Source organism: Poromitra crassiceps (genome assembly GCF_964638095.1).
Source record: "Poromitra crassiceps genome assembly, chromosome: 3".
Classification (NCBI taxonomy): Eukaryota; Metazoa; Chordata; class Actinopteri; order Beryciformes; family Melamphaidae; genus Poromitra; species Poromitra crassiceps.
The window spans coordinates 10,662,542-10,678,615 of NC_139625.1; the positions used below are offsets into that span (position 1 = coordinate 10,662,542).

Here is a 16,074-nt window from a genome sequence, read left to right on the forward strand (position 1 = left end):
ATCAGGGTGATACATTATTTCCCTTCCGGATCAAATGTATTGATCGTGCTGTCTTATTGTCGCTATTCAGAGACAGCAGCACGTGGACTCTTTTCTAGGAATAAAGTCCGGCCTTGACCTATATTGCTCATCTCTCCTCATTATTCATTCTGGATCTGCTGTCAAACCTTCCGCCGTGGTCCAGGCGCTGACCCGGCCCTGGTGACCAGGAAGCAGGCACAGCTGGAGGAGAGGGTAGATCCCGAGGCTCTCTCTGGAGGCCAAGAGATGTCCTTGGGGTCTGGCCCATGTGTGTCGGATCCGGATCCGCCAAGCACTGGGCACACATCGCCTGAACCAAGTCCACTCCCTACCACTAACACAAGTGATGAAGGACTTTGTGCTCCACCAAAACTGACTTGAAGGCCTGTCCATTTATTTTTTTATTGCTAAGCAAGTTAAGCCTCCTTCATAGTAAACTTTATAGCTGTTAAAGTAATCTTAGTAGCTAGATAGCCTCGGCCAGTCTGCTCACAGACCCGTGTTGTGTTCCTTCGCCCCACAGTCATGACATGTGGTCAAATAATATTTGAATGACAGAGTTTATGTTCATAATATTGTTGTTGGAATTGTATAACGTTACCGATCGACTGGCCTACAGGCCTCTTAGCCTATTAGCTAATGTTAGCATAAGGTTAGTGACTTGGCTTGGCACCGTAGTACTGTAACTAAGGGTAAGTTAAATTTGGATGTTGTGCTGGATGTTAGGATTAGACGCTCGAAGACAGAGACAGACTGAGACAGATGGACAAGTTTAATGGTGTTTATTGAAAGCAGGGAAAAGGGCGTTGGAAGTCCAGAGCAGGGCAGCCTGAGGCAGCAGGCAGCAGGTGGATCAGGCGTGGCAGAAGAGGCAGAGAGGTCCAGCAGAGAAGACAGCAGGCAAGCATGGAGGTTCAGAGTGGATGGCACTGCCACAAGGTAGGCAGGCGAGGCTGAAGCAGGTGGCAGGAGTCAGGTGGAGGCTTAGGTCAAACTGAGTTTACAATCTGGCGAGTTCTGGGAGTTGGAGGCAGGTTTTTGAAGAGGGCAGATGATCAGATGACAGACGGCAGCTGTGATGGTGGCTGGTCCCCGACTCCCACACACCTGACTCAGGTCTCCTGAGCTCCATGGGCCTTTATCTGAAGGCTCAGTGTGTATGGTTTGGTCTAAATCCAGCTTCTTGGAGAACTTCCAACCAAACACAAGCCGATGTTCCTCTGATGTCAAGGAAGCAGAAACGGACTCCCCCTCAACTGTGGCAGTTCTGTCTTCTTGGAGGTAGACTTGTGTTTGCGTAGGCTGTGTACAGTTGGAAACACATCAGATACTGACTTATAATTTCATAGATCCGTGAAAATTAGTACAAACTCTGAAACGCCAGTTTGGCTGCAATGCAGCTGGCACATGTAATAAGTTCAGAATCAGAATCAGAATCAGAATCAGAAAGACTTTAATGATCCCCGGGGGGAAATTGGGACAAGTTGCAGTTGCTCGCACTCAGGCATGAAATATCCACATAACACAACATAGCATAACACAGTATCACACAGTATCTCCCTAAACGTAAAAAAACAGTCAATACAATAAAATAAAATAAAATAAAATAAAATAAAATAGAATAAAATAAATATGGGTCAATGGGATAGTCAAAGTAAGTAGAATTGTGGAATAGCATTCAATAAGTAGTTACAGTTACAATCTATGTACAGTACATGTCAAATTGCAGTTATTGCAGACTGGAATTAAATTAAATCAAATTGCACATTACGTATGACGTAACTAAAGGTGCGTTCACACCGACCTATTAAAGTTTTCCGCTGGCGTCGAGTTTACATACAAAGTCAATGCAAACGAGCGATTGAGCGTATATTCGCCTGGGAGAAAAATCGCTGGGCGTCCGAGCGGCAGAGACAGAGTGATAGGGAGAAAATTCGCTCGTCGCTCGAGATGAAATATCCCAACTCAAGCGAAAATACGCTGGCATCAGTCGCTCGCCGCTCAACGCTGATTGGCTGCCGTGTGAGAGCGAGTCAAGGATCACACTGGCTTGGAACAAACCGCTGGTTTATTGTGTGGCAACAAACCACATTGACAGCCTGACAGCTGACATGAAGTCGGTACTACCGGTATGGAGCTCGCATTAGGAGCACGCTGATAGGCTTTAGCTTGTAAACAATGACGGTGGCTCGTAGTGGACAAATATCATGACATTGCGTAACGTTATAGCCCCCACATGTCCGTCATTTCATGTGCCTGTTGATGAGCGATTTAAACAGAGCGGCAGAGCGATTCCAAAGGGTTGACTTGAGCGACAGAGCGAAAAATAAATATCTCGGTGTGAACGCACCTTTAGGCACAGCTATCCAATCGGCTGACTCAGTCTCAGAGAGACTGAGTGTCTCCGAGGTGCTCTTCTTAGTGAGGCGTTAAAGAGTCCAATGGCCACAGGCAGGAATGATTTCCTGTGCCTCTCTGTGGTGCATCTGGGTGGGATCAGCCTCTCACTGAACGTGCTCCTGTGTTTGACCAGCACGCTGTTGAGTCTGGTAGCAAAAAACAGGTGCACAGTGGTTGGCGGGTACCAATATACTGGGATATTCTGTGCCAATCATTATGTGGGTTTGCAGAATTTTACTTTTGGTATGGTTGTAGTCTGACTTCTTTAGTGTATATTTAGTCTTTTGGTATGGTTGTAGACTGACATCTTTAGTCTATATAATTTCCTTCTCACAGCATTTGGAATTCCACGCCCATTGCTGTATGAGGCCATTGTGGGGCCAGGTTGATTGTGATGCATTATGTCAATTATCCAATCATAATTGGTTCTTTTGTCGATGTGTTGGCTGTTTTACATGCTCCTTAGCACTTTGACTGTGATGAAGGCCAGTTCTTGGTCAATACATGTTAGTCACTGTTTTTGATATGTGGCCATTATAATAAAGACTTTTGACATTTGTTCTATCTGCAGACGGAGTGCCATGGTTTTTCTTTTGGGAAATTCATGCCTTTTTATTGCTGGACCCATTAGGGCATAATGGGTACCCAATCCATTAGGGCCTAGAAGAGTTACAGGGGCCTATTGACTGACTGACTCCCCGTTGTTGAAGAACGCATGCTATCACCTGTAATCAACTAAATTTAGTGGATTACATTGACCTGAGTCAACCAAATTCCAGGGGTCTCATTTATCAATATGTGCCTAGAATCCCTACTAAAAACTATGACTAACTTGTCCAGTGACCGTTCATTTTCAAAAAATGTGCGTCAACTACCTATTTTCACAGACGTTAGACGTAAAAAAAATCAAAATGACTAAACGTATGAGGAAATCTATTGACATGTTTGTCAACAAATAAAAAGACGAAAATGTGAGGGAGGCACGAATTGGGAAGAGATGCAATGATTGCAATCAGAAGAGAAGAAGAAGTTAAACAGTTAACTCTGTCTGTATTGCACCATTCCATAATAACAGATTAATAGCAGGTGTGACACACACACACACACACACACACACACACACACACACACACACACACACACACACACACACACACACACACACACACACACACACACACACACACACACACACACACACAGTGAGTGCATGCCCCAATGGGTATCAGCAGTTGGTGGAAGCATTACCCACAGCATCCAGCAGGTGGCAGTCACACACTCACACACACACACACACACACACACACACACACACACACACACACACACACACACACACACACACGCGCTCACACAGTCTTCTCTGCAGCGTTTTTGGCCAGTGTGCGCATGCACCGCCGGCACGTCATCTCCACTCGTCCATACACTTTGCTGGCTGAGAGGCGGGTGGGAAAATGGCGGAGGGCGGCAATGGCGTTGGAGTGTGGGAGTGCACAAGAGTGAGAGTGAATTGGAAAGTGATGAAGATACGAGGAATCTTGAAAATAAACGCAATCGTGTGTCAAGTAGTAACTCAAGTGACGGTGGCTATCAGGAAGTGAAGAAAGGGAGTGAGGTTCTGGGTCCGCCGTATCTTGTAGGAATGAGAGCAATAACAAAGGTAGATGGGATTTTCAGTAATCTGCATTAGCCTAGGTAAGTTTATCATAAACTTACCTAATGCAGATTTCATAAACTGTTTATGAAAAAGAAAGTCGGTGTGGTTAAATCGATGAGGGTAACTAGAGGTGGGTTGGTTGTAATCATAGACTGTATAAATAGGTTGTAATAGATTGTGTGTCACAGGATCAGGGAATGAAAGTAATTGAGATAGGTAAGTATAATCAGTGTAGGGTGGAGTGCTTCATACTAAGGAAAGAGCCGATGAAGAAAGGAGTAGTAATTGTGCGTTCCTTTATCGCAAAATAACTGGGATGTTGAGGCTAAATGACATCACATCCGTTTTGTTAGCATTCCATTTGCAGAAAACTTGAGCTGGGAAGTTCACTGTTCATTGGTCAGATCCAGTCGCTAGCCAGGCTAGCCATTGTTAGCAATAACAATTGACAACATGGCATTTCGCGGCATTTTGCGCATACAAACACTGCAGCCTCATGTCCACACAGATAGAAGTTAGGCAGTGATGTGTGTACAGCTGATTTAATGAGACACAAACAAAACAGAAGTGATAAACAATATTACTACGATTACTACTACTGTTGTTGCGCGGCGCAGCCATCTTGGATTTTTTAGGTTGGGGCTGCTGAGGCTCCTACGAGTTTGGAATGGGAAATACCAGCTCTGATGACGTCACCGCCCAGCTCATGACCTTTGAAGTCGTAAGATTACCAGTCCCCAGTTATAAAGGAATGCACGACAAGGTCATGGAGCTGCGGTCTGTAGAGGAGATAAAAGGTGTGGTCGGTGTGGGAAGGATGATTGTGGTATGGATGAGTGTGAAGAGCAAGTGAAATGCTTGCATTGTGAGGGAAAGCACTATACAGGATCAGCAGCACAGTGCCCAAAAAGAATCAGAGAAGGAAAAGTGAGTAAAGTCAGAGAAAAGAAGGGGTTGTCATATGCTGAGGCTGTCAAAAGTGTGGAGAGCAAACGTGAGAGGGTGAAAAGAAACGAGGACAGCGTGGGTGTACAAAAGGAATTGAAGAAGGAAAAGGACAGATCGAATCAGAGTAATGTTATTTGCATGGATAAGAAGCGATTCCTGGCCTTTATTGCTATGGTGTTGAACTGTGCTGCTAGTATAACTGGGAAGACTGAGAGGACTGAAACGGTGGTGGACGCTGCAAAGAGGTTCCTGGATGTGGTGGACGTATCGGGAACAGATATAGATAAAATACTGCGGGGCGCATTTGCGCAAACTCAGACAATTGCGTCTGAGTCGTGATAGTATAGACACTAATTATGAATGGGAGCATTTTGGGTGGAACTGTTATTTTCTGTTCACTGTAAATCGATGCATTGCGAAACTACTAGAATTCAGTAGGTGGCGATAATGCACCTCTGCTGGTTGCCAACCGCCAATCAAATCTAAAAAAGAAGAAGAAGAAGATTTGCGTGCCGATCTGGGAGACCACCACCTGCCTGCCCATCTGGTCTGGTCTGCTCACTGCTCACCGCTGTACTCCGCTTTCAAGTAGTTGCCACGGTAAGTGTATGCCACTACTGCATTAATGGCCGTGTGTCCACTAAGTTTCTTTTCCTCAGCTCCATCTTCTTCAGTTTCCCAGATGTTTCCAATGAGGACAGAGCGTGTAGAGAAAGTTGTGAGCATAGAGAAAGTTGTGCACTTGTGGGCCAAGGCAGCGCTGGTGTCCCACAGCTGCTGAGCTGACATTGTTTTCAATCTGCTTAATTGCATATTGCGGGCGGACCAGCGTGTTAACTTAACTTGTTAGCTGGTAGCTATCAAGCTAGCTCCAGCTACTGAGCTAACATTGTTTTCAATCTGCTTAATTGCACATTGCGGGCGGACCAGTGTGTTAACTTAACTTGTTAGCTGGTACTGTAGCTATCAAGCTAGCTCCAGGGTGCCGCGTCTATGTGCCGACAGGCCGCAATGCCGATAGCCCACAAGCAGAACCAGCTGAGCGAGGCAGCGTGCAGTGGACCGGCTGGAGCTAACCTCTCCCAGCCCCCACGCCAAACCTAACCTCCCCCCATGCCTAGACCTAACCTCCCCCAGACCCTAACCCAAAACCTAACCTCTCCCACCCCCCACGCCTAAACCTAAGGTCGGCACATTGACTGTATAGGTCGGCATTGCGGGTGGTCGGCATAGCGGGTGGACACCAGCTCCAGCTGCTGAGCTAACATTGTTTTCAATCTGCTTAATTGCATATTGCGGGCGGACCAGCGTTCTTCCAGCGTTTACTTTCTGTCTCCTCCTTGTGTTTGAAGCACATTCACTTGGCTATCCTGCATCTCTTTCTACAGTCTGTGGTCACACTCAGTGGGTCAGACAGACAGCAGTTTTGCTTGCTAGCCTGCATGAAAGACACCACTGTGTGTTTTATGTTTTTAATATCTAATGTCTGTTTTAGAACGCTGACGCTACTCTTCAGTGCATGTATGGAGCCTACAGTATACACATTTCCATTACCCTGGACATTCAAGGATAAATCTGTTGTACAAATGCGCAACGACAGGATTACATCCTAAGGGCCAAATGTCCGACAGACTCATCAACGCTTTACCGCACCGGCCATATGCTAGGTTTCGACCTAGTTTGGCTTTTCTCTGCCCCACCAACATTTCCAGCTTCACTTGAGACATTTGTGCTTCTTCTGTCCATCACAATAAATAGGCTGTCGTTTGGCCCTAAATATTTGTGCATTTGCAATTATAATTGATTATCTGCATCTCTGAACTCATTTAATAATAATAATAATAATAATAATAATAATTCATTTATTGTATATAGCGCTTTTCAATTATCCATTTGCATGCGCTACTTTAGTAAATGCGCTGGCGGTACCATTTCCACAGTAATTGCTTTTGTGCTGTGCCTGAAATGTTCCCATCCAAAGAATCCATGTTGATGTTAATGTTGTCTCATTATCCATGTTCATTTTGATTTGATGTGAGACAATCACTAATAAATCAGATATGCTTTATGTTGTAAGGAAATGTGAAAGACAGAGGGATGAAAGTCAAATTTAAGCATTCTTTATTTTTTTTTAAAGTGCAGCTGGGCGGGAGGCTCCAACGTCTATGCTGACTCTGAATGTTTGCTCCCTCAATAATCCAGATTAATATTGAAATATAGATTGATATTGAAATATATTTTCAAAGAAGGAAAATGAGTCGTTATGAGGAGGAGCAAGGACAGTGTGGAGCAGAGGAGCTGCTGAGCAGTAAAACCCCGTGGACCACCAGTGATCCGTGAACCACAGTTTGGGAACCAATGATCTAAGCCGAGAAGTGTTCGTCCGGTCGACTTCACAATTGGAGAGGAAGAGGGAAGGACAGAATGTAGGGAAACAGTTGATGAATAAATCCAGAAGGAGGCGGTAATGCAATATAAAGGATGCCAACTGCCATAAAACACCACAGAAGAAGAGAAGAAGACTTCACAATTGGCATGTTGGGTTGCCGGGGACCTGAGGAAGTGCAGTGTCACTGCATGTCTGAGATCCATACAAGAGGAGTTTAGGGTTGGCGCTTGGTGCCCTCAATAAACTTCATTTTACCTTTGTTCGAGTGACATCGCTTGAGCAAGTCGGGCGCTGTGTGTGTGTCATCATGTGTGTCATCGGGCCGAGCATGCTCAGTTGACATCAGTTGTCGGTGACATCATCAGTGATGTCAGCAATGCAAACAACTTGAGCAATTGTGTCACTTACTGATGACATCACTCGGGGTGAGCATAATGCCCAGTTGAGCAATTGTGCACCGATGATGTCACAATTCAAGTCACTAGAGAACTAGAGGCGACTTAGTCTCCCCAGACTCAAATATTACGTTGAATCGCTGCACTCCGCATACTACATAAGCAGTGTTGGGGGTAACTCATTACAAAAGTAACATATTACATATATTACTTTTAGCAGTAACTAAGTAATATAACTTATTAGTTTTAGGATTTCAGTAATATTATACCAGTTACTTTGTCAAGTAACTCAAGTTACAAATTAAGTTATTTGTTTTTAAATCAAAGCACATATTTAAATGAAGATACAATCATTTCTTAATCAGATTTTTATGCAAATAACCACTATAGAAATAGATGACAATAACAAAGGAAAAGAATAACATTTAGAATTTTGGATTGTTTACACTGACTTCAAGGCGGTTGAAATTATTTTTCAGGACAGTTCCGGAGCGGCGATGTCATTCTGCCGCTGCTGTTGTTTTGGTGAAAGTAATGCAAAAGTAGTGTAATAAGTAACGAGTTACTCTACACAGACAGTAATATTGTAAAGTAACTTATTACTTTCAAATGAAAGTAACTAGTAATATGTAGTATATTACATTTTGCAAGTAACTTGCCCAACACTGTACATAAGTCTGTGCCACTTCATAGCCACTGCTGGTTTTTGAAGGCGGGTTGAAATTGAATGAGTGACAGGTCGTAGCACCGATGAGAGAGCGGTTCGAAAAATGGGCTGCGCCTCCCGTTTTTAAGACGTTACTGGGGAGGACTGAATCCACCACTGGCCAATTACTGGCCAAGCGAACGGTTCCCTTCCCATAACCAGCCAGCTGAGGGAAAGTGTCCCAGACACAGAGAGAGCTCTGCAGCATGCTACAGTAACGTAGTGTATCAGCGTAAGCACTCTCATGGGTCTGACGTTGAGACTAGAGGCAACTAGAGACACCACAGAAGAAGAATGGTGTGTAACATCATCACTGAGGAGATCACTCACTCCTACTTTTTTCCAGGGATATAGTTTCTTTCCATATAATAATAACTAATGACAGGATTTGATTAAAAAACAGATTGCTTCTACATAGGATATGTTCTGCCTGACCCTTGGCAAGCCAAGAGCGACAACCCCTCTTCTCTCCTTTCTTGCCTTTTCGTTTCTTTTAAATATACATGGAGTAGCAGCCCTGCATGCGCTTGGTACAGAGCCACAGAAGTTTGAACATAAATATAGAAAGAATCTGTGTGAAGTGCACTGCAGAAGTCAGAGGGGTTCCGCTGTGTTGATTGGAGACTGAAGCTGCTCAGTGAGGGGGTGGGGTGCCCCCTGGTGGATGTGTGGGGGGGTGGGAGGTTCCCAGGTGGATGGGTACAGGGGCAGAGGGGCGTGGTTACTCTTGTCAAGCCCAGCTACTTCTTCAGGGACTCGGGCATCTTGGGGGGAGGGGGGCGGGGCAGACGGAAGTAGACCTTGACGGAGTCGTAGATGAACCACTGCAGGGCGGTCAGGGTACCGACCATGATGATACGGGCAACCAGGCCCTTCCACACACCTCTGGGGCCCAGCTTCTTGAGCACCTGCACGGCGGTGCTGCCACTCTCCTTGTTCAGCACAGACACCACAGAGTCAGCGGGGTGGGACACGATGGCACAGAACACACCAGCGATGTAACCGGCCACGAAGGTGACCACCAGCTGCTCGGACTGGCTGCACTCACCGCGAGGCTTGGGCACCGCGTACTCGTACAGCATCTCGACGGTCCGCTCAAAGCAGGCGAACTTCATCATGGTGTAGGGGATCTGCCTCATCCACAGGGGCGCCACGCCCTTGTAGAATGCCCAGAGCCCCTCCTCTGCGAACATCTTGGGGGCACACTGTCTGAGGGTGTTGGCGTAGCCTGGCCGGGTCTGGATACGCACTTTGCAAGCCTCCATGGGAGCCAAGGCAATGTCGGCGAAGAACTCTGCGCTGGCCGAGGCAGCCAGGTACAACGATGTCCTCCAGAGGTAGGCGTTCTCCTCTCCCAGCATGTCACTGTAGACGATCTTGAAAACCTCGTAGAAGCCAAACTTGCAGAGCCCCTGCATGGAGTAGCCGATGGAAGTGGGAGCCCAGCCCTTGGCCAGGCCTCTGAAACCATCTTCCCTCAATGTGACCGCAAAGCCGTTGCGAATGCTCTTGTACTTCTCTGGGTCCACCTGCAGACGGCACTTGACAAGGTCGAGGGGTACGACTGCCGTGTGTGTGATGCCGCAGCTCAGGATACCCCCAAAACCACACAGGGCATAATACTTTGATGAGCCAAACTCGCAGCTGACATCGGCGGCGGCGGCGGAGGCAGCAGCCAGTCTGCGGTGACTCTGTCCCTCTAGGCTGCGTTTGGGTTCCTCCACTTTCTCAACGGAGAAAAGCGGGCCGCTGAACGGGTTGGCCCGGGACAGCTGCGTCAGAGCGGTTGGGTACATGATGTCCTGCCTGTCAGAGCGGAGCTGGGAGTGTCTTAAGATGGGGCCTCCAACGTGCTGCAACCGACGGCTCAGGTCCCACCGGTCCTACTTCCTGCGTCTTCCTACCTCTGTATGGAAGGAGTTATGACATCACTGATTATGTCACACTGTCTATGAGATCATCAGTGTCTGTCATAAATCACTGATGACATCACAATTGCTTAAGTGACGTGACAATTCCTACAACATCATCAGTGGATATGACATCATCAATCACCACTGGCCACACCCACCACTCGCTGATTGGACAATAGCCATGGCATAATGGCAATATCCCATGGCTCTTACTCTTACTTATTGCTTCATTTTTATAATTTATTTATCTGCTGAATGCCACAGCTAGTTTGTGGTTTTAAAGTTCCATGAGGCTGTGCTTATCCTAGAGGTCACATTAGGACATTATACAGTGAAGTTTCAAAAAATGGTCTCACTACAATAAAATTGCTACTACGGGGACTAACATTATGCTACATTAAAAGAATTCGGCTCATTGAATCCACAAGTCTTAAATTGGCTTTCCAGTCATACCCAATGCATGCAATTCCAAGACATGTTTAGGGACCCCAGCATGCAGAAATATTCAAATAGAGTAGGTGGAAATAATTCATTTATTTATACTGCATGCAAAACGACATGGTTTTTGCCAAAAACTGCATGGGATTAGCATTTCTGAAAAGGAGAGATTTGTGGGTACTCTCATTCAAATATCTTGAGGTGAGAGGTCAAGGGACTTAGGGATTTAGAAAATGGCCAGGCCAGTCTTTCCCTCACCAAAATTGTGTCTACGTTTAGCTAACTAACATGTCATGGTTGGTACCATTACTCCTGTTTCTTGAGGAAAAACTGCAGCGCATAGTCCCAGTGATCTCTTGGAAAGCGGTTCGACAACTCGCAGTAATCCAGCGGCTGGGAAGCAGCTTGCTTTGTTTTATTGTCTGGATCTTTGTCAATTGAGGCACAGTCCTGAATGAATGTGGCTAGCAGCACACAGCTCATCTCCTGCTGCAGGATGACCTTGTTCTGGCGGTTGTTATAGCAGGCCGAGATGAGAGAGGGGAAGAGCACTCGGATGAGGCGCGGGTGGCTGAAGTACTGGAAGGGCAGCTGACAAAGTTTCTGCAGCACGTTGGGCTGCCGCCCAGACTGCACTATCAGCTGGTTGTCAGGGTGGTTCACGGTGAAGTAGCCCACGCAGATGATGACTTCGTGCAGCAGCAGCTCGTCAGAGGAACGCTGCGTACAGTAGCAGAGTAAAGAGCTGACGATGTGGCGGAAAGCCAGAGACAGGCCCTCGGTTCCTAGAACCGACTGGAAGGCGGAAAGGTCAAGCAGGGCAAAGCTGTTGAGGAAGCGAATGCCTCGCAGAGCCACCTGCATGATGACCCCAGGGATGTAGGGTTCCGGAGGACTTTGGGCAGCAGACTCTGCCAAGGAATTGTGCATTAGGATACAATACAGCGTGTGCACCACTCCCACCAGGTCTGTGGACTGCAGCAGGGCCGTCAATCCAGTTGGGTCCTGGCGCTTGTTGTCAAATATACTGGGAGGGTGTCCGGTCACAGCGACGCACAGCTTGCACATACCCTGCAGCAGAGCCAGTGCTTGCTGGAGGAAGGCAGACATATTGGGACATTCATCTACGGGACCTTGGATCGACAGGAAGCACCCGTACAGCTTTTCAATCAGACTCATGTTCACTACATAGCTGATTAGGTCGTGTGCACGGGTGTTGAAGGACTCTGAGCTCTTTTCACTTTGTCCGCACTCAGAGACATGGGGCCAGAGGAACCCCAGGACGGTGGCACTGGTCTGCAGCAGGCCTGTGGTCAAACCCTCAAACATCTTTTTGTTCACGCTGCGCCCGAACATGGACTTTTCCTCATTTGGCACATACAGTGTGAGTTGATGTAGCAGCAGGTCCATGAGGAGGGCTATCTTGTTGCTGAACAGCACATAGGAGCAGTTGACGGGGCAGCGGGAACACGCCAGGTAGTAGGTGTTTAGAGCAGCACAGAGGGACTTGAGCGGAATGTGTGGAACCACAGCAGTAGTGGCTGTGGAGGCTGCGGTGACGACCTGCAGAATTTGTTCGAGCGCAGATAGGCCGCCTCCTACTCGGAAGGCCACTTGATCTGCGTTGTTCCGTTTCTCCAGAATGCGGGATATCTCTCCCAAGGTTCTGTCCAGACCAGAAGACACCTTGTTGCTGGCCCCCTGGCCGCTCTCTTGGCCCTGCAGCTGCTTCAACAGGTCCTTCACCAGGCGCTGCAGCTTAGCCTTGTATGGGGAGTCGGGGACCTGTATCTTTGCCTCCATTGACGTCTCATATTCCTTTGCCCTGGAGTTCATCCTTGCACGGAGCTTCTTTGCCTTCTTCCGCACCTTCTGCCTCTCCTCTCCCTCTTTCACGCTCTCGAGAGACACAGAGCTGTCTGTCACAATATCCACAATGTATTTCTTCAAGGAAAGATGCTCCACTTCCTCATCGGAGAGCTCCCGTCCCTGGATGCTGCTGCTGTCTCGCACGGCCTGTTGGTGCCTCTTGCCTTTAGTGTGGCTGAACAGGTGCACCTCCGAGGTGATCACAACGTTGCATAGAGAGCACTGTTTCTTGCGCTCATACGGTGTCAGTTTGGGGGCATAGTCTGTGTTGGCATGTCGAACGCTGCTGAGTTCAGCAGCCTTCTCCTTCCTCTGCTCGATCTGCTCCATATGCCTACGGCTGCTTTCATCGTGCTTTGTTTGAATTTTCTTCTGCAGTTCCTCCATAGCCTCCTGTTGAGCAGCACTCAGAGCAGCCAGGCGCTCCTCCCGGTCTCTGGCCCTCTCTCGCGCTGCATCTTCTCTAGCCCTCTCTTTTTCCTGACTCTGCTGTTCGATACGAGCCTCCTGCTCTTTCCTCCGCACCAGAAGCTCCTCAACCCTCGCCTGCCGCTCCGCTTCGAGGGCCCGCTTGCGCTCCTGTACTGCTTCGTCTCTGCCCTGCTTCTCCTCCTGTCTCCTCTGTCTCTCCTCCTGCAGCTCGTTAAGGCGTTGCTCATACTCATTCAACTTGGCCAGGACATTGTGCCGCTTGTTCTGGGCTCCCAGTGTATTGATGAACGCTATTTCATTCACCTTGGCCTCCTCCACCTGCGCCTTCTTCACGATAGCTTGGAGCTGCAGCTCCCGCTTGAACTCTGCATGCAACAGCTTCTCCTCCATCATCCGCCGACGCTGATCCAACAACTCCTCCTTCCATTTGCTTATCTCCTTCACCCTCTCCAAAAGCTTCTGCAGTTTGTGCATCTTTTCCTCTCTGAGCTTCTCCCTCAGCTGCTGGGCCTTCAGCTGCTTCTCCTCGTGTTTCTTCTTGGACTCTGCGATGGTTCTTTTGCGTGATGGTAAGGACAGTTTCTCGTGCATGTGGATACCATGTCCAGGAGGTCGTGAAGGTTCCTCTTCCACCATGTCCCCCCACGACGTACTCTGACGCCATGGCTCACGAGCATCATAATCTGCCAGCATATCACTCCAATCAATATTGAGACCACAACCTCCATTGCCAATGCGAGTGGAGAAGTCACTCTCATTGTCTTTCTCCAGCTCGTTGTTCTCAGCCTGAATCTCCCTGGTCAGCTGCTCCTCCTCCGCGATAGCGCTGGCGATGGCCTCCTCATTGGCCTTCTCCAGACGGTCGGCCAACTCCTCTTTCCTGGCAAGGACCTCTGCCATTGACTGGGGAGTAGAAAGCTCTTTGGGGTCCAGCACACTCTCCAGTTTCACTGCTGCCATGGGAGTCTCAGCCTGTCCCGGAGATGTGGCCATGCGCTGCGAGGCGGCCCCCACAGCCCCATTGTCCTCCAAGGTCAGCAGCGCACCAAGTCCGTCCATCTGGGGGAGGTCTGTGGATGTGGAGCGAGCTACAGCAGGGACTGCGACTGGCAGGGAAATGGCTGTGAGTGGGACTGGAGCGGAAGATGAGGTGGACTCTGGGCCTTGGGAAGGCGTGAGAGCTGATATGTGGGGAGGCGCGTCTTCCCATGGTGCGTCGACACACTGCTCTGAATCTTGCACATGCTCTGCTGGGGGCTCCATCATATGCCCATTCTTTGAATCTCCAGCCTGCACCAGGGGGCCATGCTCCACAGGAACTGGCTGTTCAGAGCTCTTCTGGACCTTCTCCTTATGCTGGGGACACTGAGGACAGAATTGCCGCTCTTCTTGTGGCAGTAGCTGTAGCTGGTTAGTGTTGTCTGGTTTTGGGGTGACATGACCCAAGACGGGACTGATCTTGGCAACATTGGTGGCAGAGCGAGGCTTGGAAGAATGTCCTCGCTGGACAGTCTCCCAGCCCTCGGCATCCTTCTTATGCATTTTTTCTACTGGGGAGGCAGGAGGCTGACTGGAGACGGGGATGGACTGAGTGCATTTCACCCGGTCGGCCCAGCTGGGGCCTTTGTGGGAGAGCTGAGCTGCGGCCAGTATAGGCGGAGGACCACCAAAGTTGAGGGAGCGACGTGTGTTTGGAGATGGAACAATTCTGTCAGCCGAGGGGCTGGGCATCGCATGACGTACCGGAGACATCTTACGCACCTCCCAGGCTAAAGAGGTGGGCCTGTTCTGGACATCGGTGTTCTCAAACTTCTCCTGGAGCTGGATCCAGTCTATGAGAGCTTTGAAATCCCGTACATAGTTGTCCAACATCATCAACACCTCCTTGCATTCTACAACGCTCTGATCAGATTCGCATGTGACGTAGATCTCGTCCATAGCCCGGCGCAGGTTGTCGAAAAGGAAGGCCCAGTAGCGTGCTCGCAATTCCACCTTGCGGGGCTGTCTGGCTTTGGTGATGTTAGGGCTCTTGTCTGCCCCCTTGTCCAACAGTGCAGCAGCTGTACCCTTGCATTCCATACCTGCATTCTGTTTCTTATTCCTGTGTACTCCAGAGTTGATATTCTGAGCCCTTGGATTGCCGCTGGTCTTGCTTTTGGACTTTGCTTCCTCATTGCTCTCCAGAGGTACACTCCAGGCGATGAGGTTTCGAGCAGCGCGGCCCTCCTCGGCCACTATCTTCCGCACCTTGTCATGACTGTTGGAGCGCTGGAAGGACGCCTTCAAAGCAGTTGTGGATGTATTCCTGCTTTTACCTCCGTGCGAGGAGCCTGAGCTATTGCTGCCAGACCTCTCCCTACCGTCCCCACCTGGGCTAATAATGACATCACTCACTGTTGACATCACGAGAGCATGCCCTGTTTTAGTAGTAAACGTCACCCTATTATAGTGGTAAGATTGTGTAATTGCTCAAGTGACATCAGTGATTACATCATCACTGATGACATCACCAATTCTATGCATAAGTGATACTTTGCAGACGCGCGCTCATTCTAGGGTAGGGGCTGGAGACGATGCACTTTTCTTGGGGTGTGTGTGACCAAAGAATTCATGTGACCAATTAATGCGCTTCGCCTGCTGCTTGCTTCACACGCCTGTGCCTCTTCTGCGGTCTTCCGCATGTGCGGCAGGACAAAATGGCGTCTTCTTGTGATCTGGAAGTGGCTCAAGCTTTGTTGTTGCATGTTCAGGCTTGATTGGCTGGGCTGTGAGCAAGAGTCTCTGGGCCCTATCTTCCCCCTGGCCTTAAAATAGCGTTTAACGCCAGGCGCAGTGCTATTAGTGGGCGTGGTCAGGCGCAGTCCCTATTTTCCCCTCTGCGCTAAACCCGGCCTTAACCATTTAAC

At 48.6% G+C, this 16,074-nt stretch overlaps 2 pseudogenes across 2 annotated transcripts; both read right to left on the bottom strand.

The window, feature by feature from the left end:
• Positions 1-9,256: 9,256 nt before the first annotated feature.
• Positions 9,257-10,312, bottom strand: LOC310773773 (solute carrier family 25 member 3 pseudogene; annotated as a pseudogene). Its single transcript has one exon. The product of its transcript is annotated as a solute carrier family 25 member 3 pseudogene (transcript).
• An 861-nt stretch (positions 10,313-11,173) lies between these two features.
• LOC310772959 (S phase cyclin A-associated protein in the endoplasmic reticulum pseudogene) lies at positions 11,174-15,571 on the bottom strand (annotated as a pseudogene). The gene has a single exon. The product of its transcript is annotated as a S phase cyclin A-associated protein in the endoplasmic reticulum pseudogene (transcript).
• Positions 15,572-16,074: the final 503 nt, after the last annotated feature.